General features: G+C 39.0%; 1 long non-coding RNA gene across 1 annotated transcript; it reads left to right on the top strand.

Annotated features, from left to right (window-relative positions):
* Positions 1-20,971: 20,971 nt before the first annotated feature.
* Positions 20,972-24,316, top strand: LOC146719098 (uncharacterized). Its single transcript, XR_014920957.1, has 2 exons — positions 20,972-23,557; positions 23,713-24,316. It is a non-coding gene; the product is annotated as an uncharacterized LOC146719098 (long non-coding RNA).
* The last annotated feature ends 456 nt before the right edge of the window (positions 24,317-24,772 follow it).

Raw genomic sequence — 24,772 nt, 5'->3', positions numbered from 1 at the left:
AACCGTCAAACTTCTAACACTAGCGACCAGGAAAACACCTAAGACCTAATGGACCCTAAGCTGTCCCTGTGCCAACAAGGGTATCCTATTTGTTGGATGTTGCTGTTTTCTGCTGGGTCACTCAGTGGCCTTGGGTTGTTGCACACTGTTTGGGAAAGAAACATTGATAGCCCTGTTGGCAGTATCGTAGTGTTGTTGCTTGAGAAGCAGGAAGTTCTGGGTCTTGGCCTGCTCCCTGATGGACATTACACTGATAAAGCTAAAGGCTACTGAAAAAATGAAGAAAGAGAAGAAGTGTGAGAATACCAAAAAAGGGGAGTGTGGAACACATTATCCTGGGTTAGAGAAGGAACTTTGGAAAAGCTACAGTGATGCTGTATTAAGGACATGACTGCTATAGACAGGAAACTGCTACCTAGACATAAATATAAAACTGGTGAAAACCAGAATTAAATGACATTTTATTCATATTTATTTTTGTTTTACTTTGCAAAAGTGAAAATAAAAGACAAAATTCACAATTCACATACTTTTTCTGCTTGGGTACAGGACGACATTACGGTAAATGGCCCATTCCATTGACCCCTCATTTTAGTAAACTCTTGGATGAGAACTTCCTTCCTTCCGCCAAAATGCTGAAGATCTTTCAGCTTGACAGTGAACAAAACATACAGCCAAGACCACAAAGGGGTGGCTGAAAAAGAAGTACAGTGAAGTGGCCTAGCCAGTCTGCAAAGCTCTGTCCTCAGAAAATCTGTGGAGGGAGCTGAAGCTTTGTGTTGCCATTACTGCAGCCAAGACACCTAAATGGTTCAGAGAGTTTGTGTAAAGAGGAGTCGGCCAAAACCCCTCCTAAGATGTGTGCAACCTGGTGACCACTACTAGTAGCATCTTTGCTGTGCATGCCAACATGGGTTTCTCCTTTTTTGTTTGGGGATCAATCAAATCAGTTTATACATTTAATGTAATTTGCTTTTTTCTGGATTTTTGGTTGATATTCTGTCTCTCTTCATTAAAATGAAACTACTAGAGACTGTTGAATTTGCCGTAAGTAATGAAATTTACAAATTCAGCTGGAACAGAAGCATGTACAGTCTATGAAGGCTAGTTCTAAAGGGGAAAATGGGATCCAAACCCTGAACTAATAAAATGTGCCTAATGAAGTAAACGGTGAGTGTATATAGTGTTTATTACTACTTGGATGGCATATCCTTTAATAGAAAGCACTTTATCCTCTAATAGAAGGAAGCCTACCACCTATAAAAAATACCCCCTATATCATACTGCCTTTTTTTTCCACTGTCTTTTAATTCTAAACACCCAGTGCCAGTTAAATGAGTGTCCTAAATATAAACACAGCAGAAACATGTTAAAGTCTCCCCAGAGTCAGAGAGGGGAAAGCAGCACAGCCATGAGCATGCTTATGTGTATGACCAAGCGCTCATATTGCAAGCTCTTTGTTTTCAGTCCCTTTAAATGCAGACTTTACAGCATTGCAGATGTTGGAGATAAAGTGCTCCGTTTCATTCTCAGCTCTCATGTGGGACATTGAAAATGGTCAGCAGAAATGGTAGTGTGCACACAGACTCAATTTTTCTCTCATAAATCTTTTTTTCTCTTAATAGAGACAAAGCACAAGTGAGTATTTGGGTCGAAATTCTATTGAAGAGGTAGAGAATCTGTTTCAGCCTGGCCCAGAGATGCTCTTCGCACTGAAGGGTCAATTTATTGTGCAAGCAAATGACCCCTTTTCCTTTTTATCTTTTACTGTGTCACAAAAAATGTAATTTGTCTGCACAGGGCCAGCCGTGGCATAAAAAAAATGGCCTGCATTTGTATAGCGCTTTTCTAGTCCATAGGACCCCAAAGCGCTTTACACTACATTCAGTCATTCACCCATTCACGCACACATTCACACACTGGCGATGGCAAGCTACATTGTAGCCACAGCTGCCCTGGGGCGCACTGACAGAGGCGAGGCTGCCGGACACAGGCGCCACCGAGCCCTCTGACCACCAACAGTCTTGTTTAGCACCACAACTACTGGGAGAGGAGGCACATGACTTTCTGAGTTGCTTTATCCACACACTACAGTTGTAGTATTTTTATATATAAATAAAGGCCAGTTACATTTGTCAAAACAGTTCATACAACATTTAATAAACCTATCAGCACCAGATAAATCTCTCTATAGTTCACATGAGGAGATTTGAATTCCTGACAATCTGCTAGCTTTGTATTGCTTCTGCAGGTTTGGAATCTAACTTCCAGTTAGCTGCAACAGGAAGTTAGCCCCAGTGTTGGACAAGACAGCAACCAGCAGCATCAAAATGCTACATCACAATACAGAATTTTGATTACCGAACGCTGCACAAATGGCTCCTCAAAGAATATTTGGGAGTGGTCTTTAAGGATGAAAAAAAGGAAAACTGAAGATAGAAAAAAATAAGATGGGATAAAAGTATGTGTTGTTGATTGACTCTATCTGAAAGAATGGACGCTGAGTTTCTTGCATGTTGTGTTTGAACATATTTAACAGTAAATAGCCGCAATTATTTTTAAATTGACCTGCTAGTTAGGCATAACGGATTTAGATGATAACTCATCAAGGTTTTTTTCTACGAACATGTTTTTTTTTGTCAGCTTGTTAGCCAACCCAAGAGGAACTGTAAAAATAATTAATAGTAGAATAACCTGTGTTATTGTATGCCTAGGTTTGGCTGTTAGATAATTAGCAATGTTTTTGTGGGTTTTCTTGTTTGTTTGTTTGTTTGTTTGTTTGTTTGTTTGTTTGTTTGTTTGTTTGTTGGTTGTTGTTTTGCAATTTAGAGTTGTCTTTTAATTTTTAACAAATTAAATTGACTATAGAGACGGTAATTCTCACCTGGCAAGCTGCAGCTAGAAAGTAATTTATTTATTATTCATTTTAGCTGTTTCACTAGAACAATCTTTACATGAGATTTACTTGCTAACTTACATAGAACTGCAACATAATTTATAATTTATAATAGTTGTTTTTATTACCTAGAATCCAATGTTGTCTCACAAGATTAAAGTGGTGTTGTAAGTTTACTATTTTAATACGAAATCTATGAAATGTTCAGATTGCCCCGAATTCCTCCAGGCTAACTATTAACTTTCTAGCTGTGTTTAATTGTGTCTTTTAGATCATATTGGGACATATTAATTATATGGCTAGTTATGAGCATCTACTATTCAGTGTTGTTAAGGAAAAGCAATTTTTAAATGGAGAACAGCCATGTCTCCATGTTTTACTGTTTTCTCCATGTCAGCACTTGTGCCTAGAAGAAGGTCCTTCACCTCAAACCATCCCACAGTGAGAATGGATAGATCTAGCATCTGCTGCCATCCAATGAAAAACACAAATCCGTTTTGACAAATTTATTTTCCTGCCAACAACTCTTGTCTTTCACATTATCCTGCATTTCACACATTTTGACCATAAGTGACTGCAGGTGAAAGGGAGGTTGGCTGTGATTTATTTCTGGTGATTAGCATAGAAAAAAGAAAAGGTGTATTAAAAAGAGGAGAGGACGATAAGGCCTTTTGAGTGTGATATTCCAGGCCCGGTTCACTGGTTTAACTGAAGCCATATAGGAGCTCTCATATAACCTTTCCTTTTTACTGTATCACCATGGTGACTGCTGAGGTAAGCAGTTGATCTCATTAAAACAGGAGCTCGAGCTGACAACAGTTTGGAAGTTGTCCTTGAGAAACAGAAACAGTAGCCTTGGAATGCTAGCACAAGCCTCCTGACAAAAGGACAGCTTTTTGGGAAATTTCCGGTTTCATTCAACAACCCTTTACCGATTTGCATCATTAGCATCATAATATGATTCAGGAGGGTAGCGTACAATGGAGCAGAGCAGACCTTGATACCCTGAAAGATGAGCTCCAGTCCTTTCCTTTTGTAAAGTACTGAAATTCCTTGCATGTAGCACAAGGCCAAGTTTTTGTGTATCTGTGTATCTCTATTTTAAAGTCTAATAAAGATGACCATACAAATATTAAATGACTGACCCTTAACACACTGCAAGAAACATCACTTTTTTTATCCAAACATAATGGATCAGTTAAGCAAATTCATATGATTTCTATAGAAATATATGTTTTAAAAATGAAAATTTTCACAGACCAACCCCCAAAAACATCTGAGATGATCCCTTCCACTAAACAAGATTAGTCATAAATGTGTCCAGGACACCTCATAGTGTACACTATGAATTTTTAAAAACCTGGCTTGAAGATGACCTACACAGAAACACTGCTGAGAAAAAGCTGGAAAGCCTGAGAATGGCCACTGCTGACGGAGGACTCGCATCTGTGTGGAAATTTTAGACATTAAAAGAAGTAATAGGTTAAAAATAATGGAATATATGATTATGTGTCAGCAAACCTACCGCAAAGTGCAGTCAACATTTTGGCACATTGGGCAAAGCGTGTGTTTTTTCACTCTTAGGGTACAAGTAGTCCCACTTTTGCTTTTACTGCTTTGGCAGTTGCATCAATGATGGTCGTCATGGTCAGGGTCAGCTCCCCATAGGAAAGTAAGAAGAGTAATCCTGTTAGAGCTGTTATTATAACCTCTAACAGCTACACACGTACTGTGACCATCTCCACTGCAACCGTGTCGGCTGAGTCACTGAGCCCTACATTTTGCTAAAGTGCACTTTTTGGAATCAAACTGTGTCAGAGAAAGATTGCAACCCCATCTGCTGATACCTAAATTAGTATTTATTATGATATAAGTGCATTAATCTTATAGCCCAGACAATAGGTAAGTTTTATTTCCGATGATTTGTTGATTTCTTTGTTTTGGGGGGTTTTTTTGGGGGTTTTTTTTTTTTTTTTTGGTTCATTTTTTTATTGGTAGGATCTATCTGAATAAAAACCACAAGTGAAAGAGCTTTGTCTGCCAAAACTCCTTCTGTGGTAATGTGTAGAGAAATGATGTTGCCAGACAGTTTACTGCAGTGGATGGATGCCACAGAGATCTCATCAGCTTCACACAAGAGATGTTTATATAACTACACGCAACGCTTCAGATACCTTCTGGTAATAACAGCTTGCCTGCAATCAGAGCTTAAAGCTACCTTGACAGTATCAACCTTCTGGGACTTTAGCACCGCCTGCTCATTTAATTTTGAGTGACACATAAGGAGCAAAATCAAATGAATAATTTCTAGTGTGGTCTCCTGAGATGTGGAATCAGAACTAAATGGACCTCACTGACTATTTGAGGATTAAGTGTAAATTATGGATATTTAACAGTCCACATTTGGATAACATATGTAAACGTATAAACTGGTGGTATTTAGCTGTAGTTACAGATAACTAAAACATGGGTTCAGAATGTTTAGGAAATTATAATGAGACCAGGTTTATATATTCTTTGTTTATTTTCTAGACAAGGAAACTTAGAATTTCTCAATCCTATCAACAAGATATTGGGCTGTCCGTGAGGCTGATCTCAGAGTCAAAACAAAAAGTATCAAAACAAAGACAGGTCACTTTAGTCCAAAAGACTCAGTTAGGCTTTTCCTTTTTCAGGCATCCCTTTGAATACAGAAACTTCACCAAAGGGATTAACCTTTGGAAATACAAAGCACAATACTGAAACTGGTCATTAGTAATATAATATTATTCTAATCTAAATGATATAAAATATAAACATAAAAAAGTCCTTGTCCTATAAACAAATATAAAAAAAAATGCATACTAAAGAAAAGCAAGTTATTCACAGGGAATAATAATAATAATAGAAAAAAACTGCAACAAAAATAATATTCAGCCTCAGATTTCTCACGTAAATGAAGTCCAGTGTCTCATCAGATTGTGCATTTGGTTGAGTTAATACGAAGCATAGCTGTCTGCCTGGATGAGGGCTGCTCATTTTTATAACTGATTAGTATTGCAGTCTGGTGCACCCTAAGAGCCGCATACATCCTTAGACTCACTGCTTATTGTCTTTAAACGGCATAAACATGACAAAGATTCACTACAACGTGGGCCCATGAATACCGATTATCCATTAATGCTTCATTTAAGATAGAGCACGCCTTTGTTATTAAGGGGAGCTGGAAATGCTCCTCAAAGAAAAGTGAAAAGTTGACAGAGTGGTAAGTTAATTTTACAGGCAAGGTACCACATCATTCCCTCGGTGTAACTGTAGAATTCAATCAGGAGTAAAACCTTAAAAGGCGACGATAAGGCTTTGGAAACAAGAGCCTGCATTATAGTGTGAAATAAGCTTTCTGTTTCCCAGGTGAGATCTATAAAAATGGTACAGTCAGCCAAATAAATGTAGTTGCAGAACCACAGGCTGCTGTTAGCAACTAAATTCACACACAGACCAATTCCAGATACAGCAAATCTACAGCACGTCAATGTAAAAAACTGAAAGCTGATACATCTACTAGCAAAGAACTGATTGGTTTTGATTTGGGAATTTATCCATGTGGGTTCCATAGCTAGACAGTTTCTGTGTCAGTATATTTATTCTCAAATAGATGTGTCTGTGAATACACAGTTGTGTACACACAGTCACTGCGTGTCTCTATTCAGCACATAAATAAATTGAGTGGTTATTTTGAAAGCAGTGTAAGCTCTTGCTGGCTTAGATTGGGATAACAGATTGCCTTGGGTGTTTTATCTAAAGTTTGTTATGAAGTCCACATTTATAAATCTGGTCTTCTTCTCACATGCAGAAAGCTGCTGTAATAAAGCTGAATCATAAGAAACATGGCAGAGGTTCATAGAGTGAACCTGCACGTGTAGGTACCCTTAGTGCTTCAGTGAGCAATGGGATCTTTGCAGACGCTTGAGTTTGAAAGCATGTTGTGGGGAGGCCACTGCCATTGGGGAGTGCTGTTGCCATGAAGGCATGTTCTCATCTTTTCATTCTTTTTCTTCTTCTTCTCCTCTATTATAATAATAATAATAATAATAATAATAATAATAATAATAATAATAATAATAATAATAATAATAATAATTTTCTTACAACTGCATTCTAACAAAACATATATTCACTAGAAACATTATTCATTGCTCGGCAGCTGTGCTGTATGGGCATGTATACATTATTCTCCTCAGCAATGAATTAGTATTATTAGCCATTATAAACCCAAGTAAGTGTTGCTATTAATCACTGTATACCATTTTTAAATATTTCTTAAGCCATGTAAATAGCATTATAACTTAATGTTCTCAGTTATGCACCTTGTCCTTGTAATAAGATTAGTATGGTTCCTGGGGAACGGCTCTAGTGAATGCCAAAGCCAAACACCTGCTTGTCCAATAGAAAATAGGCCAACTGTGTGTCACCTTGTCCACTTGGTGTTTTTTCCACACTGGACTTATATGTTTTCAACACACCGGCAACTATTTGTGTTTGTTGTACTTCATTGACTGCGAGCATTCCTTCATGAGGAAACACTGCCGTTTGAGAGAATCTCGCCAACTGGGACATAGAAGAGTCAATGACCTGCAACATGATTCGAAGGATGCACATGGTAGTGATTTTTACGTCAACAACAGGGACAAGCAGACACACTGGCTGTAGTGACTCAACTTGCTGCAATATGCCCTTCAGGCTGAAAAACAAAAAAAACCTCACAGCTATCACAGTCTTGACAGTTCTGGCTGTTGTTCCTGTTAATGCTCCTGTTAGTTTTGTGGTCTTGCTATTTTTGCGATAATGTGCCTTTTGATACCGATGAGGGAGGAGCATGGAGGGTAGTTTTTTGTTTCAATGAAGCCACCTAGATGGAGTTTAAATGCTTGTAGAATGTGGACAGGTTAAAAAAAATATGGTCAGAAGCATTAGTCCAAAAATTTGTAAAATTTTACCAGCAAATTTGAGCAAAGCTAATTATTGACTACGTAGGATGAACCCTAACTCTATACTCCACACAACATGCCAATAATACCTCACACTCAGTACACTCTACGATACAAGGATCTGTGAAGGAAAACCACCACTAGGATACCACCTAATCAGGCCTAAGAGCTTGTTTCCAATGAGAGAGAGGGAAAGAAAAGAAGTAAAATACTTAACAAAATCGTGCAGCGTGGGAGGGGAGAATCTGACAATAGCTGGTGCTAGGTTAATAGAGAGGCCACTTATCTGTTGATACTGGGAACCACTCCAGCCATACCAACACAGCAAAAAGTGAAATAAATACCACTACACTGGTCAACTGTGGCTAAAACTTGCAGACAATTAAAGATGATCAAAACATAAACATATAAAACATACAGTTTAAAACATTCAGTCTAGGAATGGAGATTACTGTGGTGCTCACTGGTTTTTACTGTGCAGTGTGGGGATAGTCTGGGCAGCTGAACTTCCAGTGAACTGTAACATTTTGGCACTGGGGCATCCTGGAATATATCAGATTCCCCTGACAGTTCACTATTCACTGAAATATTCTTAGACACATCCCACATGACTTATACCGCTGTGATTTCTTACACTGTTGAGACACCGAAGCTATGAACAGACGCTATATAAAATACTCCTTGCCAGTTTAAAGAGCCGCTGGTGGGTTTGGACAAGCCCTGTATCTTCCTTTTAGCAGTTAAACACTCAAAACACCCAATCTAAACACACCTTCAGCACCTTGAAACACAGACACATTTGTGACCTCCTGTGTTGGAAATTAAGGCAATGATAGTGACAGTGCTGCGATAGAAGAAAAAAGGGGCGTGAAAGAGAAAGATAGAGAATATTTGCTTTTACTTTGTAGAATTCTTTTGGAGTCTTATCAAAGATATGGCCCATACTAGAGTGCCTCTGATTGGATGGTTTTTACAATTTTCAGCATTTCTGGTATGGATTGTAATGTAACTTGTAACTCTAAAGTAACCATCAAGGAGTAGTTTAACTACCTCAACAGCCTTTCCCCAGTGATGGGCTAGGCATCCCCATTGTCCCCTGACTCTGGTTCCTATACAGAAGTGATGTAATCTGGATTTAGTGGCTCCTCAAAGTATTCTAGTGACGCAGCAACTGAAAAACATATGGTAAATGGACTTATTTAGCTCTTTGGTGCTCTAACTGAGCACTCAAAGCGCTTTTATCTGGTGTCACTAATTTCTAAACCTTGGCTATGGCCTTCTTTCTGACCTCCCAGACTTACTCTTGGTATGATCTTTGTTGGTCAACCACTCCTGGGCAATTTGATCTGACTGTTGATTAGTGAAGTTCAAATTCTTTGGAAATAATGTCTAATCTATTTAAACAAATTGTTAAAGAATTGGAATTTGGACTATATATCTATGTTTGAAATGAAATATTATATATGTTTGAATGTACATGTGCACACCTATCCTATACATGCCTAAGGGCACGATTACTGTAGGTCTGCACCTTTTGGGGCTGCACAGAATGTTTTTGTGTACGAGTCAACATCCAGTCAGGAAATTGTTGCTCATATCAGTAGTCAGCCAGTAGCTATGGTGAAGAAAGAGGCCAGGGTGAGGGAGAAATGTTATGCATGGTTGCTTTGCTGTCCCCTTAGCCCTGAGTTTTGGCAGGCCATCAGAGGGAAGCAGATAAGGCCTCACACATGTCTCACGTTTGGTGAACTGGCAGTGAGCTGTTCAGAGACAGATGCTGTGGCTTGGTGGGAGGAGTGGACATTGCACTTTCCATCTCCTGCCATTCTCAATTTCCTATGGCAGGATGCTGATTTAGACTAAAGTACTAGCAGCTAATTTGTATGATAAATGCAACTCTCTTTTTTCCCTCTTTCTTTCACCACCTTCTCTCTCGAGCTTTCTAATAAATGCTACACAGGAATAGCAGCCAAACTCCAAATACAGCCGCAAGGTTAAGTCACACATGTAGCCTATTAGCACACCAGCATCCCTTATTTAAAAAAACTAACTTCATTTCGCTGTCAAATATGGAATATTTTGTTTGATCAAAGAGAATCATCAAAACGTCTTTGGGTTCTTGCCATGCTCTCAAGATAACATTACTGTACTGTTTATGAAAAGACAAATCTTCACCATTATTAGATGGGTCAAACACTGCTTATTAGGTTTTTGACAGTGTGATTTTCTTAAGCTTTGTAGTTATAATGGCTTGAATGAAGAGCTGAGAAAACAAACAAGCAAAAAACTCAAAATAAAAACTTTTGTACCCCAACTCTTTGTGCATTTTGACACGAAAGCCACACCACTGTTATTGTGTCAGATTCTGGGTGAGAATATTAAGAACTTTTTTTTAAAATTTCCAGTTGTGCTTGTAACTGCTCTAAAGGTAACATTCCCATTATAATTATTCAAAAGTCATATGTCATGCCTTGAATTCTGAAACTCTCCGAAGCTGTTTTATTTCTCTGCATTTGTGTTATTGAATACAGCCAGATTTGTATCATTGAGTTTCTTTTTCAAATATAAATGGATTAAAAGCTGAAAAGTGTAAATGACACTTGAAGTAATGCCAGTGGAAGCATCTGTAGGAATTTATCAGCAAAATGCCTAAACAGAAAAAGGTTATAGAAGCTAAACTGACAATAATAGAGTTACAGCTGCAGAGTCTACCAAAATAGTTCTTTACTTTAATTGTCACCCTACCAACAAATTTTACATACATCAACTAGGAACCTCTAGTTGATTACCCTCCATGAGTAATCAATTCAGGTAAATATTTTTATTTTGTATTTACATAATTAAACCACTGAGGTTGATTTTGACCCCAGTATAAAATAACTGAAATAAACACACAGCCAGCCAGTCCAGAAGCCTAATCTTTCCAGAATGTCCTGGGTCTGCCCTGTGTCCTACTAACTTCCTCCTGCTAGGACATGCCCACTGCACCTGACCTAGCAGGTGCCCAGGAGGCATTCTGGTCAGATGACAACACCACCTCCTTTGGATGTGGAGACAGTGGCTCTACTCTGCGTCCCTCCCAACTCACTAAGCTCCTCACCCTATCTGTAAGGGACAGCAGACATGCTTCAGTGGAAGCTCATTTCTGCTTTTATCCCCAATCTCATTCTTTCAGCACCCAGAGCTTACGCGAGGGTCAGAATGTAGCTCAACCCATACACCGACAGCTCTGGGATCAGCTCTCTCTTCACCACAGCAGACTGGTACAGTGTTAACATTAGAGCAGATGCTGCACCAATCTGTCTGTCAATCTCCCGCTTCACTCACCCACTCTCATGAACAAGACCCCGAGGTACTCCTCCACTTGGTGCAGCAACTCATTCCTGACAGGGAGTGGGCATTCCACCTTTTTTCCTTGGTCTCAAACTTGAAGATGTTAAGTATCATCCAAACCTTTCCCCCTCCAGACCTTGGCTGTGCCTAAAAACTCTGTCTATAAATATTACCAAAAATCACTATGGTTGTACCTCGACATCTCCAACATTCTGACAACTTCCAAACTTAAAAAGGAATAATAAGGCAGAAATAGAAAAGCAGAAATAATCCTGCTTTATTTTGAAGAAACTGGCAGTTATAAAAACTGGAATGATTGAAATAAACTGTGAGACAAACAAACAAGGCACAAGGCAAAGAAAGAGGGAAGATGAGGATTAATGTGTGTCTACAAAGCAGACAGGACCCAAGTTTCAGACTGTGCAAAGTTGCCCTGGAGAGTATTTGCAACATAGTAGCAGGATGTAAGGTGCAAGCTCGGACAATGTACACTGAGAGACACAACCAAGTCGCCGGGATAGTGTACAGGAACATCTGGGCCCTGTGTGGACTGAAAGTCTTCAACCCTTCAAGCGAGACAACACATAAGGTTGTTGAGAACAACAGGGCTAAGGTCCTGTGGGACATTGGGTTCCAAACTCCCAGGCCTCTGGTAGAGGACCAGAGCAGGAGGAACATACACATACTTAAGAGGGAGATTTACATATACTGTAAATTGGCCTACAGTCCATGGTATAAGGATTAAACACAACAAATTGTTATTTCTAGGCAAAAGAGAACATTTTTAAACACAACACATATTCGGGGTTGTGGCTTTTCAATTTGAAGAAAAAATATTTTAAATGTTAATTGTGCACGTATGTAAACCTGGGAAGTATAATTTCTATAAACTGTTTAAAGTATTGTACTACAATTGACACAGAAGAACCTTCACAGCTTTAGAAATTATTTCTGCTTTGTATCACTGGTATCACAAGTTTTTGATAAAAGTATATAAAAAAATTGGCATCTAATTGTTAAAACAGGGGTGAAAGGTTTTTGGCCGTTGGGCAGAGAGCTGAAGTGCTTCTTTTGTGTTTTGAGATGTAAAAAAGGTCTTTTGCACAGACTAGTCGGTGTTGTAAGAAATGCCTTAGCGGTTTTGCGAATTGCATTATTAAGGGTGAAAATGATATTACTGATGTGAGAACTGCATCGAGGCAATAGAGAAAAACTGTATCATAGGACGACAAAATTTTCCTCTGCAGTTGCTGGAGTTTAGCCCCCTGCAACTTGGTGGATGGGTAGGCTATGCTATCCAATCAATACAAATGTTTGTGAGAGGAAAGCCAGGAAAAGATTACATCGTTGTTTCTGCATCCGTAATTCCCATTTGTTGGTTGGGTGACTGCTTGGGTTGGGGGTGGGGGTTGGGTGAGGTTACAGTCGACTAGTCAAGCTCTTCCCTGGCAGATGAAATGATGCAGCTGCTGTGGCCTTGTTTATCAAAGGAGATGCACAGAGTGTTTGCTGCAGCATTAGAGAGGGAAAAAAGGGTATGTGTTGAACTGGACACTCAAAATTGAGCAAAAAAGGGGAAATGCAAAAGATTGGAGAATTATATTATAATATGATTTACAGTTCAGTGCCCATATTTAGATAAGAATGTGAAGCAGACGATTTTTTCTTTTGTCCTATTTTCTTTTTATGGGCTAACACTCTGAGTTGCCCATTCACATATTGGTTCTGCATTTACAGTACTTGTGTTTTCCCTCCTCTTATTTTTCTCTGTGTGGCAGCCTTTTAGATAGTAGGATAGTAAGAATATTCAGAGAGTGTACAGCACAACTGACCTTTAAATGGAGAAAAATTTGTCCGTCATTTATTATTCATTCCTCAAACTAGACTTCTGATGCAAAAAAACTTACTTTACTTAACTATGCACAATATTTCTGCAGGTTTAATATAGAAAACCCTATATCCTCATGTCCCCCATTACAATAACGACAACCACTTACAATGAATGGATTTGATATTAAATTAAATCTGCAAAGCTTTATCTGTGGGGAAACCATTATTATAAGGGGCGATCGTGGCTCAGACAGTCTCAGTCGTTGTGTCCTTGGGCAAGACACTTCACCCGTTGCCTAGTGGTGGTGGTCAGAGGACTCGGTGGCGCCAGTGAATGTCAGTGTACCCCAGGGCAGCTGTGGCTACAATGTAGCTTGCCATCACCAGTGTGTGAATGGGTGGATGACTGAATGTAGTGTAAAGTGTTTTGGGGTCCATAGGGACTAAGTAAAGCGCTATACAAATTTTTGTTTAAAAATAACGTAATCACTCACAAATGATCAAAGTAAAAATTGTATTCATTTTCCACTCTTAGTTATAAGTTATGATATTTTTTAAGAATTCCATTGTGACATTTTGCATTTTTTTGGATTTGGGCAAACAGTTTCAACCAGGATACTGCCATTGGAATTATTCATGAACAACAGAGCCATTTGGGTCATTCCTGCTTTCTAAACTCTGAAATGTTTGTATAAGATATAATCACCTAATGCTGCTGTATCTCAGTGGAGCTGAGAAAATTGATTAGCTGCAGAGGAAATGTCAAGAGCTGAACTGGATGTTGACTGATGAAAATGTCCTTGACATTATTCTGATCCCTGTATCATTTACTACAAACTAGCCTCCAACCTATTTAAATCAGGAGGCTAATTTGTGCCAGTGTCAGTTTTACTGCCCTGTCATTGTTTTGGTTTAGCCAGCAGTTATTGCCGACTCTATGACACTTCATTACTACCTAATTAGTATTCCGGATTAATTGGCCATCTTGTTAATTATAACCTCTAAATATTATGATAAAGCTCCTGAACAATTAAAATGAGGTGGGTTAGAGGCGGTGGAGCTGCATCACAAAGGACTGTAAACTACAGCGTATTCTCACTTGAGGGGAATACGGTGGATTTAATTTGAAATCTTAATTTGATATCAAATGTTTTACTTTGTTATAAAAACAATAACAAAGTAAAGCAACAAAACAAAGCAATTCAAAAAAAAAAATCACACCCATGTGCACATTTTGCTATGATGACACATGCAAAGACATATACACAAAAGGTAAAAACAATACCAGTGTCAGCCTTGCAGCTGATGTCTTTAAGAAGCCAGCAGTTTTATTATTTACCTACTCTTTGCATGTACTATATGTTTCTAAAGAGGATTGTGACCTCGTGTCTTTGGCACTATTCACTGTGACCCAAATCTTAGAAGAGAGACGTTGATTAATCTCAGCATGTAGGCAATTTTGTTGTTTACTGATTTAGTGATTATGTGGGATTTAGAAAGATTTTTTTTCCCAAACAATTTATTTATTTATTTCAAACCGCAGGGAACAAATCTGCAAAAATTTTACATTGTATACTATTTTTTTGTCTTTTGATTTTTTTAAACAGGTACTTCCATCTCTGTGGCACAGTTTCTCTTTAGCTTTAAATCCAATATCTGAAGGTCAGATTTACAACACTAATTTCAACAAGAGACAGTCGGTCAGTAAATCAGGTCAATGGACATTATCCAATATAATCCACTCTAATCTCACAGAGTATACTCATAGCGGGAGATTACCTCTGTGTTTCATTTTAATTGCTGTGTTAAAATCCTGATTTGGTCGCTTATGATTTGTAACACTAAAATGGAGAGACTGTGACGTGTCATGAAATTGGAAAGATGTGAGTTTAGTCAGTCTACAGTCATTCATTTAATAAGATTTAATTTTAAAAGTACCCCAATGTGAGAATCTACCCAAGCAAAACCAAAGCAAAAAGGTGGGTGCTTTTCATTTGTTCTTTACAGCAATGTTTTATTGGTTTACAAATGATTCTCTTTGCATGAATGGTGATCTGACAGATGCATGACACCAACAACTGGAAGCAATTCTATTAAAATGATTAAAAAAAACCAACCCATTAATCCCCAACAGAAAAGACCCACTAATCTTTAAAACCACACACACAGAAACAAAAGTCTGTGGACACACGCATCAACACTCAATCTGGGAGGTATCAGAAAGGACAATACATATAAAAATTTTCATTTTTGTATAGCACACAGGTCAAAACATATTAAAGTATCAAAATGTCCCCCCAAAAAAGCCACATAAGCACTTACAGTGCTGTTTCACCGAGATTATTTAATAATTTAAAAAAAAAAGTTTACACCTACAAAAGTGGGATTTGATGAGGGAACCATAAGAAGCTGAAAAAAATGCAGTCACTGGCAATAACTGCGATTTAGACAACTGAACAACTTCAGTATAGAACAATATAGAACAAGTAGATGGTACATAAGCCATTGTGCCTCATTTTCAAATTCTTGTTACTAACAAAAGCTGGAAATGAAGCAGGATTTGACAAAAGCATCATTGTCTAATGTCAACAGTCCAGCACAGTCCATGTTTCTAAACTGTACCATAATCCTGCAAACTCCATAGTTAAGCCTGTACTGAATGCCCAGGAAGACCTTTGAATGACCTCAGATTAAAACTGATTTTTTTGTAAGACATTTGACAATATCAAATGACAAAATAAGTCAAGCGACATAGCAGCATATCCACTGTCTGATTGACAGATTTACCAAGAATTTGAAGATTCACATGTAAGCTTCAAATTCCCAGTTTATCAAATGTCTTTGTGGTTTTAAAATAATCTTTCAGTCAGTCTCAGTCTCATTTGGATATTGTATATACTACTAATCCACTAGAGGGGCATTTTTTTTTGTCCAAGAAGAGGCAAGGGATTACCGAGGGGCAAAATTCTCAGATGTGCTACTCTAATCTGTATCACGCTGATGCTCTCTCCTGTTCTGCTGGATGATACAGTTACCTTGTTGTTCTCTACATGAATGCATTGTTTTATTTGTAAATGATTCCGTCAATGTCAATAACCAAACTAAATCTGGACACCAGAATAAATTTTCAGTAGGTTCACTGCAACCAAACATTTTCAGAAAAGTCAAAGGTTTTTTGAGAATTGTTTGGTGTCTCTTCTTTGAGTTGAGGCAAACGAGGGAGGTGGGCAGAAACGTCCAAGAGTTCTTTCCAAACTGTCTTTTTAAACCACAGGTCTTCACAGGCTGCTTTTCACAGAATTCACAAAGCAGGAAGCCTCTGCACAGAAGAGAACAGGGTAAGTCCAGAGCAAAAACAAAAACAAAAAACAAATAAAACAAAAACAGATCTTCTCACTAAAACCAAAAACACTGAGCTGAAAGCACTGAGCTATCACAGTTGAGGGAACTGAGGGAAGCCTTAATAGCAGGTGGTTAATCACTAGATTGCACATAGGTGGATAATTACCAACTGCTTCCAGGTACAAAGACTGGGGAGGTGGGAAACCCGGATGGCTTCGCCTCATAAAAGCACAAGCTAAATTAACAACACACACTCACACAGACAGAGGACAGAGAAGGAGAGCCAAAAATGGGGAGAAACAGACAGAAAAGGCAGGTCGGCATGAAAGGAAAGGGGACCATGGAAGTTTATTGTTCTCAATAGATGTATTTGTGGTAGAGGTGGGCAGACTGATTCAAGTATCAATACCAATGCTCTTACTGGATCTATACTTGAGTGAAACAAAAGTTCAGAGTGTTCTTCCCGTTCGTTAGAAAGGAGGCATGTCTGCGCAAACACTCTTTCTCTCATGCAGGTACTGCACCGCCACCTCCTCCATGCTTTCCTATGCTTTTCTTGTCCTCCGATCACATGACTCATGTGATTCCAGTGATTGAGAAAGCTTAGCATCGGAAGTACTTTACAACAGTAAATGCTGTAAACATAAATGTGTGCTGGAAGGAATTTCTCTACTGTGGAAACACCATGAACTCATATAAAGACATGAAAGACCATGAAAGAGAGCTTTGTCCCAGAGCGAGGAGCAAAAGAAATGAAGAGAGGAGGAAGGAAATATCTCCAAGACACTAAGACCCCCAGTGTTACAGTGTTTTCACAGAGGCAAAGAATAGCCAGATAACTCACATAAGGGTGTGTTACAGGAAAAATGATTCTATGTTTCTTTACCTTCTTTTAAATGTGCAAGCATGCCCTTTTGTCTATGGTTAGATTAGTTTAGAATTATCTTTTTAGACTTTCTCAGCAAAGACATACTGTTTTGGGACATATTGTTTTAGATTGTTTTATCTCTCACAGCTTTCTCCCAGCTCTCTGCTGACGAGACTAGCGCCACATATGGAGTTGTTTATTTTATCTGTTTTGTATTTTCTTATCCTGTTCTCACTGTCTTTCCTATAAAAAGTGCCCAGCCTCTGTACACGTTGTGAGTTGTTCTGAACAGCTTACCCGTGTGCACGTTAAAGCATAAAAAGTGATCTTGTCTCATTGTGTCTTTATTTCTCCTGGGTCTTTTACAGAGTTTTCCCCCAACATTTCTTGGTCCTTCAGAGCCGGAGCGCCTCCATCGTGTCCCATCTCCGTGACCAGTCCACGTTGCTCGTCTGTCGACAGCCCACACACTAGGTGTGTGGTCAAAGACCAAGGGCGTTAAATTCGAGTCTTGGCCAACGTTCTTAGAAAGCGACCCACGGTGGTGGGGCCCGATCGAGGTGGACCAGACCCGGCGACACTGACCAGGTAGATACAGACACACTGACACAATCTTGCGTAAAATCGTATTTTAAATTCAGGGAATTTAAAATAGCGAAAGTAGCTCGTCGAGACTGGAAGCTCCCCACTTCTGTGGGTTTAAAGTAGCTCGGAGCTCGTCGACTGGAAGCTCCCCACTCTTGTGGGTTAGGTTTGGAGCTCTGAGTAGCTCCCCCAGCTGGGTCAAGGGAATAAGTAGCTCGTCTACAGAAAGACTGGCAGCTCCCCTTATTATAAGGGTTCCGATCGCGCGAATAAGTGTGAATGTGAATGTATGTGTGTATTGTTGTAACTAATGGAGCAAGCTGAATTTTCACGGTCCAATAAGAGACTGAGCTGCTCCTACTGTGTTTTTCTTTTACTGCTGTTCACTGACGTGCTGGTGAGTTGAGAGAACGGTCGAGTTCCGTCTCGTAAAGTTCACACCGCTTTTGGAAATAGTCCGAAAGTAGAAGGGCGTGTGAGCAACCACTCTCGTCTCTAATACCAGCGAAGGTGATAGCAGCTGTATTGTGTATATATTACTTAAACAAAAATAAGTAAATACATAAATAAGATGGGTAATCAAGCAAGTGAAATTAACACTCACTCCTGCTGACGAGCAGTGGTGAGAAAAGAAAAGTCCAGACGCCGGACAAAAACAGTGTCTGTAAACTGAGAGATTTAAGAAAACAAAATATAAACAGTCAGAAGACCAGAACTCAACTGCCAGTTTAGTAAAACCAGAAGACGAGACACTGTGCAGTTCCCACAATCCTTTTAGTAAACCATCACTCACTCCTGCAGCCGCATCTGCAGCACCACCCATATCAGGAAGAACTTAATAATCCCTTATTAAGTGAAAACTAGAGATCACAGTAGTTTGAAGTAGTTTAAAAGGGTTGAAAACAGACCCCACTGAGTAGATATAAATATAAAAAGTACGAAATAAAGATGAACAAAGGGAAAATTACAGTAGAAATTATCTTTAGAGTATTTGAAATTAATAATAGCAAGGATAACAACCTGTAAAGTGATATTAACAATGAAACACAGTTGGCATGATGACCATGCCCAGCATGTATAAAATGAATATAAAGCAAATAATTCACACGAAAATATTTTAATAACATAAATGAAGTATATTAAGGCTGTGTCATTGTTCAGCCAAGGACAGTGTGTGAAAAGGTAACTGTCTCCACCTTGGGAAAAGGATGATTCTGCAGGTCATCTGAAGCCCTTGATGGATACAAAATAAAATATAAATAATATATTATAATAGAACTGCCTGGTCCGCCATGCAACAGAGAGAACAAATGTGACCGCAGATTGGATGAATTCAAAATTATCTGTTTGCCGAATAAGATGATCTAACTAACAAATTGGCTCAGTAGTAGTATAATGGTACACACTGATAAAATATTATAATATGCTATTGCTGTTATATAAGACAAAGAGGATAATATTAACAATGACATAATATTAATATGAAGAGGCACCTTAATCGGTTATGATGTGAGGTGGATAATTGTTAAGCAGTAGTCTGCATCAAGCTTAAGGTTTGCTGAAACTCAGTGTAATGACATGTGAGATGAAGACAATACAGAGAATAACTAAACTAATGAAGTGCAGAGAGGCACTTGACCAGCTTGAAACTTATCATCCTAGAATGACACATTGCTGAGATATAGAGCACACCTACAATAACAACCAATAAGCAAAACCCTGTAGACAACAGCTAAAACTACAGGATTGAGAAGCTGAATTAAATATGTAGACACTGCTAAGCTGATGAACATGTTCCACATTTTCTTTTCTTTTTATTTATTTGTTTCTTTTAGAGCAGAAGCTGCTGTAACACACCCAAAGAAAGACTCTAGGTCTGACCAACCGTCTCAGTCATGGGCAAAAAGATGTCAGTCAATAAAATTCTAAAAGATAATTTATTGACAAAAAATATATCAAGAGATAAAAGATAAAACAGTCCAGTGTCCCACTTAAGAATTGTATAAAAACACACAGTCCCAAGGCCAGAGCCAGCTATGCCACACGGCCAAGTTGCACTCCACATGTTGCCTCTAACAGGGTTAGAAGTTGTCCTTGGAGACCCACCACCCTGCAAGCATATAGTCAGTGGTCACTCAAGCCTCTGCAACCCTGCTGCCTTTAGGCTGTGGCATATAATAGGCCCTGGACTGCACAGAGAGACAAAACGACACACCTAATATAAAATTCATAGGGCAAAACCCGTCCATCCCAAACATATCTGATTTCATCACATTACATACCTGCACAGAGAGACAAAACAACACAGCAGTGTTTGTAGTGTGGGCTATAAGAAGACCAGTGTATCAGTGCAATCAAGTACACCTGCCTCTAATTAGTCCAACCCCATTCCAGCCATTGGCTCACCAAAAATGTGACACACACAAAACCACTCCCAACCCAGTGCAACTTCACACAATAATATGGAGCTGAATTAACACAGGCACATTAGTCTACCATGTTACAAGCTGCATGCTATTACAAGCCAACATATGTAGACTTCTGCCTTGTTCGGGTGGCAGCATTTTTCTTTTTCTTTTGTGTCCTGACACGTTTATGTTTTTTGGTTTTGTTTGATTATTTTGTTGGTTTTGGAAATGAATTTAAACGAACTTGTGACCATACTTGAGAATCACAGTGACACATAGTGATTAGGCATATGATTGAAAAATGCCTAGGTTTAGAGCTGTGAGCTATGAGCTGTGAGCAATGCAAAGTTAAATATATATATTTGTATAAATGGGAAACAACCCTAACTTGAAAGTTTGAAATGTGTGAGATCCATGAATTGTTTGAAGAACTAGAAATTATCTAAAACTGCCTTAAGTGAAAATGTAGAGTTGCATCTATTCTCCCAAACAAAAAAACAAAAAACAAAAAAAGGGAGAAGCATTCTGTAACTTAAAAATAAGGCTGACTGTTGACAACAGACTAAAACACTAATTCGCAGGTGGCTATCAGGAACAGAGAGGCGAGCAAAGTCACAAACACCAAGGCTGCAGACAGCCACGCAGAAACAGCAGATAACATAGAGACAACGCCTGCTAGAACCGTGGAGAGGAAGGTCACTTCCCACGAGATTGTAGGAGTAGAGGACAAATTAGTTGTAAAGTCAGCTTCAGGCCACACAACTGCACAACAATTAACTGCCCTTTTAGAACTAGTACACACAGCAAGTGGCCGCAGGTGCTTTATTAAATGCATATATGACCCGTCGTGTCCAGTAAATTTGCTAGGTAGAGACGCTCTGACAAAACTTAAGATAGCAGTCATGCCATTCTTTTCTGGTATTACACCTGAGTGCCAGAAACCGACCGAGTATCACAACATTCTGAGATTTAAACAAACTCCAGGCCCAGATCCACCTTATGATCAGCAAGTGTGGAAGCTAGGAGAACAGCATTTGACCTTACAGCACAGGCCGAAATTGTGTAGGTTACGCAGTAACCACAGATAGTAAAATAATAGAAGCAAAACCACTTTCTTCTTCATGTCCTGCACAGAGCGCTGAGCTGATAGCTGTGATACGCGAAAGCTAAATACACAAAGACAAACTAATAAACATACATACAGACAGCCAGTATGTTTTCTCTGCTGTGCATCATTTTGCAAAAAATTTGGCATAACAGAGGAATGATTACACCAACTGGAAAACCGGTTCACCATGCCAACCTCTTACAACGCCTACTGACTCTTTCATTACTACAGGCAACAATTTTGCTGACAGAGCAGCAAAATAGGCGGCACAAAAGACAAACATCACATTGATGGCAGTGAACACACATCAGATTCCACTGGATGTGTTGAAAAATGAACAAAAGCAGCAAGCACAGCAGAGCAGGCAAAATGGCTAAAACACGGTGCAGTTCTGACAAACGACTTAATGATGTGTTATGGCAAGCTAGTGTTGCCAAAATTCCTCCACAAAATGGCGGCATTAGTGACTCATGGCTGTACGCATTTGTCAACGGGGGGACTGACCAGTATTGTCAACTCTCATTTCTACACTGTAAATTCTACACTGTAAATTTTGAAACCTCAGCAAAACAATTTGTCAGAACGTGCATGACGTGTCAAAAATATAATGCTCAGGGAAACCTGAGACCACACAATCCATATGGACTTTATTGAGCTAAATGAATGCCAAGGGTAAAAATACACCCTAGTGGTTATAGATGTATTCTCAAAGTGGCCAGAAATCTACCCAGTGAAAAAGGCAGATACAATTTCAGTAGCAAAATGTATGTCTAAGTTGTAGGAAAATAAAGAGATGATTGTAAATGACGAAGAATGTAATGATGTCTATCAAGTGTCTTGCAGATCACAGCCCGGTGACTGGGTTCTGATCAAAGTGCTCCAAAGGAAAAACTGGAGCTTGCAAAATAGCGGAACGACCATCTTGCATCCATCAGAGCCAGTAAGTGAAGCCATCTAAACACAGCTGACAGCAGGCTTGCCCACTTGTTGTGATCTCGCCCGGTGGAGGGGTCAGCTTTCCTGGCCGGGGGGTCTACTCGCGACAGGAGGGTGTGTCCCGTCGTCATGAGGTGGTGGCTCTTAATAACTGCAGTGGCCCTGACCATGGCCGGGCTCCTCATCTTTGCTTCCGTGAGGGACAACAAGTCACGCAATATGAAGAAAAGGCAGACACTGTATGACAAAGGAAAGTACACCAAGTTTCCCCATGGCTACGCCACTAACTTCTGGTGGCAGTTTATGAACACTACAGCTCACTGGAATAATAAAACTGACTGCTATGCATGTACCCATATGCCCCTATCCTCGCAGACGTCTGGCCTGTGGCCGTACAGCATACCTGAAGATCGCAGTTGGTGTCTGTTGGGCCTGGCAACACATCCAGGCTACGGTACTCTTTGGTCCAAGGCCAACTACAGCATCCCAGCAAAAGCAACCTGGAGGTCATCATCACCCACAAATGTGAACTGTTCCGGACAGACCTACCTACTGACCTGGCCCCAAGTCTCAGACCCACTGCCTGATGTAATTCTACTGAACAAGCTGAACGCAGCGCAACTGCCAGTATGTGTGATGAACAATGGATCGCGGGCAGTGGGGGAGCTGCCTACTCACCTATCTACCGGATGCCACTACAAACAAAGACTCAGTACCAGACAGGATGTGCACGGACGGCATCAAGCAGTAAAGGAACCAGAGTTTCGCATCTGAGGAGGAGTGAAATTCTTACAGAGCTTGATCCCCGGCATTGGAGCTGCCGAGGTGCGGGATCATGTGGAGATCAACCGATATGCTCTGCTACGACGCATCAACTTTGACAAAGACCCTGGGACCGGCTTTAGCAGGAGAACAGAAGGCCATCAGAACGATGGTGCTGCAGAACAGACTGACTCTAGACCTGCTAACAGCATCACAAGGAGGAGTTTGTAAGCGGAGACATTTATGAAGCTTTGCAGAATTTGACCATTCTGCAGAAATATGTCACTGACCACACATCTGGAGCAGCTACACCGCCATGTCTAAGAGTAATGATTTCAAAGATGATAACAACTACAATGACTGCTTATGTTGCCGTGCCTCAAGAAGAACAGCATCCCGTTGCAATTCTGTTAGAGGAGAACTTGTAATAACTGCTAATGAATGACGTGGTGATTAAAAATGACTTGTCAAGTGATCATGCACTGATTAACACATTAGTAGTTTATGCAGGTACAATATAAGGTTTTCATCCTTTTATTTTTTGAAGTTTTCATTTTAAATATAAGGTTTTCATCATTTTAAACATAAGGTTTTCATCCTTTTATTTGTTGTAGTTTTCATTTTAAATATAAGGTTTTCATCCTTTTATTTTTTGAAGTTTTCATTTTACATATAAGGTTTTTATCCTTTATTTTTTGTAGTTTAGTTTTATTATTTTTTCTTGTTTATTCCACTTGTTATTTCATTTACTATGATTTTCATTTACTATGATTTTCTTTGTTCTTTTTATTATTTTATTTTGTTTTATTCTTTAGACCAAATGATTTCCATTTCTGCTATGCTGACATTTTGAAAATTAAAAAATTGCTTAAGATACTTAATAAATAACCTTCACAGACAATTGTTGTATACATTTAAAATAAGTTAAAACAGGAGGGAATGTTACAGGAAAAATGATTCTATGTTTCTTTACCTTCTTTTAAATGTGCAAGCATGCCCTTTTGTCTATGGTTAGATTAGTTTAGAATTATCTTTTTAGACTTTCTCAGCAAAGACATACTGTTTTGGGACATATTGTTTTAGATTGTTTTATCTCTCACAGCTTTCTCCCAGCTCTCTGCTGACGAGACTAGCGCCACATATGGAGTTGTTTATTTTATCTGTTTTGTATTTTCTTATCCTGTTCTCACTGTCTTTCCTATAAAAAGTGCCCAGCCTCTGTACACGTTGTGAGTTGTTCTGAACAGCTTACCCGTGTGCACGTTAAAGCATAAAAAGTGATCTTGTCTCATTGTGTCTTTATTTCTCCTGGGTCTTTTACAGAGTTTTCCCCCAACAGGGTGAAAGCAATGTTTCCATCATGACTTACGTGAGTTCTTCAGTATTAGTTAAGGTTATTGGTCATCATAGTTCTTAGTTTAACAAACTGATTCATTTACTGTGTTTAGCATCAAATCACAACAACAGTTTCCTCAAGGTGCTTTTATATTGTTAAGTTAAAGACAAACACAAAGACACAAAGATATAATACAAATTTGTTATTAATATTTAATCAAACTTGTTTTGAGGAGCTTCAAGCTTAAAGAGATGTGTTTATGCTGATTATATTAATCAAGCTGCAGGATTTAAATGAGAACAATATTGTAAAAAACTAAAACATGGAACACCAAATGCACCTTGTGACAAAGTAGGTGAGAACACCATTTGTCCATATTCTTAATTAACATTATTGCTTTG

Source organism: Copadichromis virginalis, linkage group LG1 (genome assembly GCF_057382275.1).
Source record: "Copadichromis virginalis isolate Kocher_CV1m ecotype Utaka linkage group LG1, C_Virginalis_male_GT1.1, whole genome shotgun sequence".
In the NCBI taxonomy this organism is placed as follows: Eukaryota; Metazoa; Chordata; class Actinopteri; order Cichliformes; family Cichlidae; genus Copadichromis; species Copadichromis virginalis.
The sequence above is the reverse complement of the archived record's forward strand: the minus strand, read 5'-3'. Positions and strand labels throughout refer to the sequence as shown.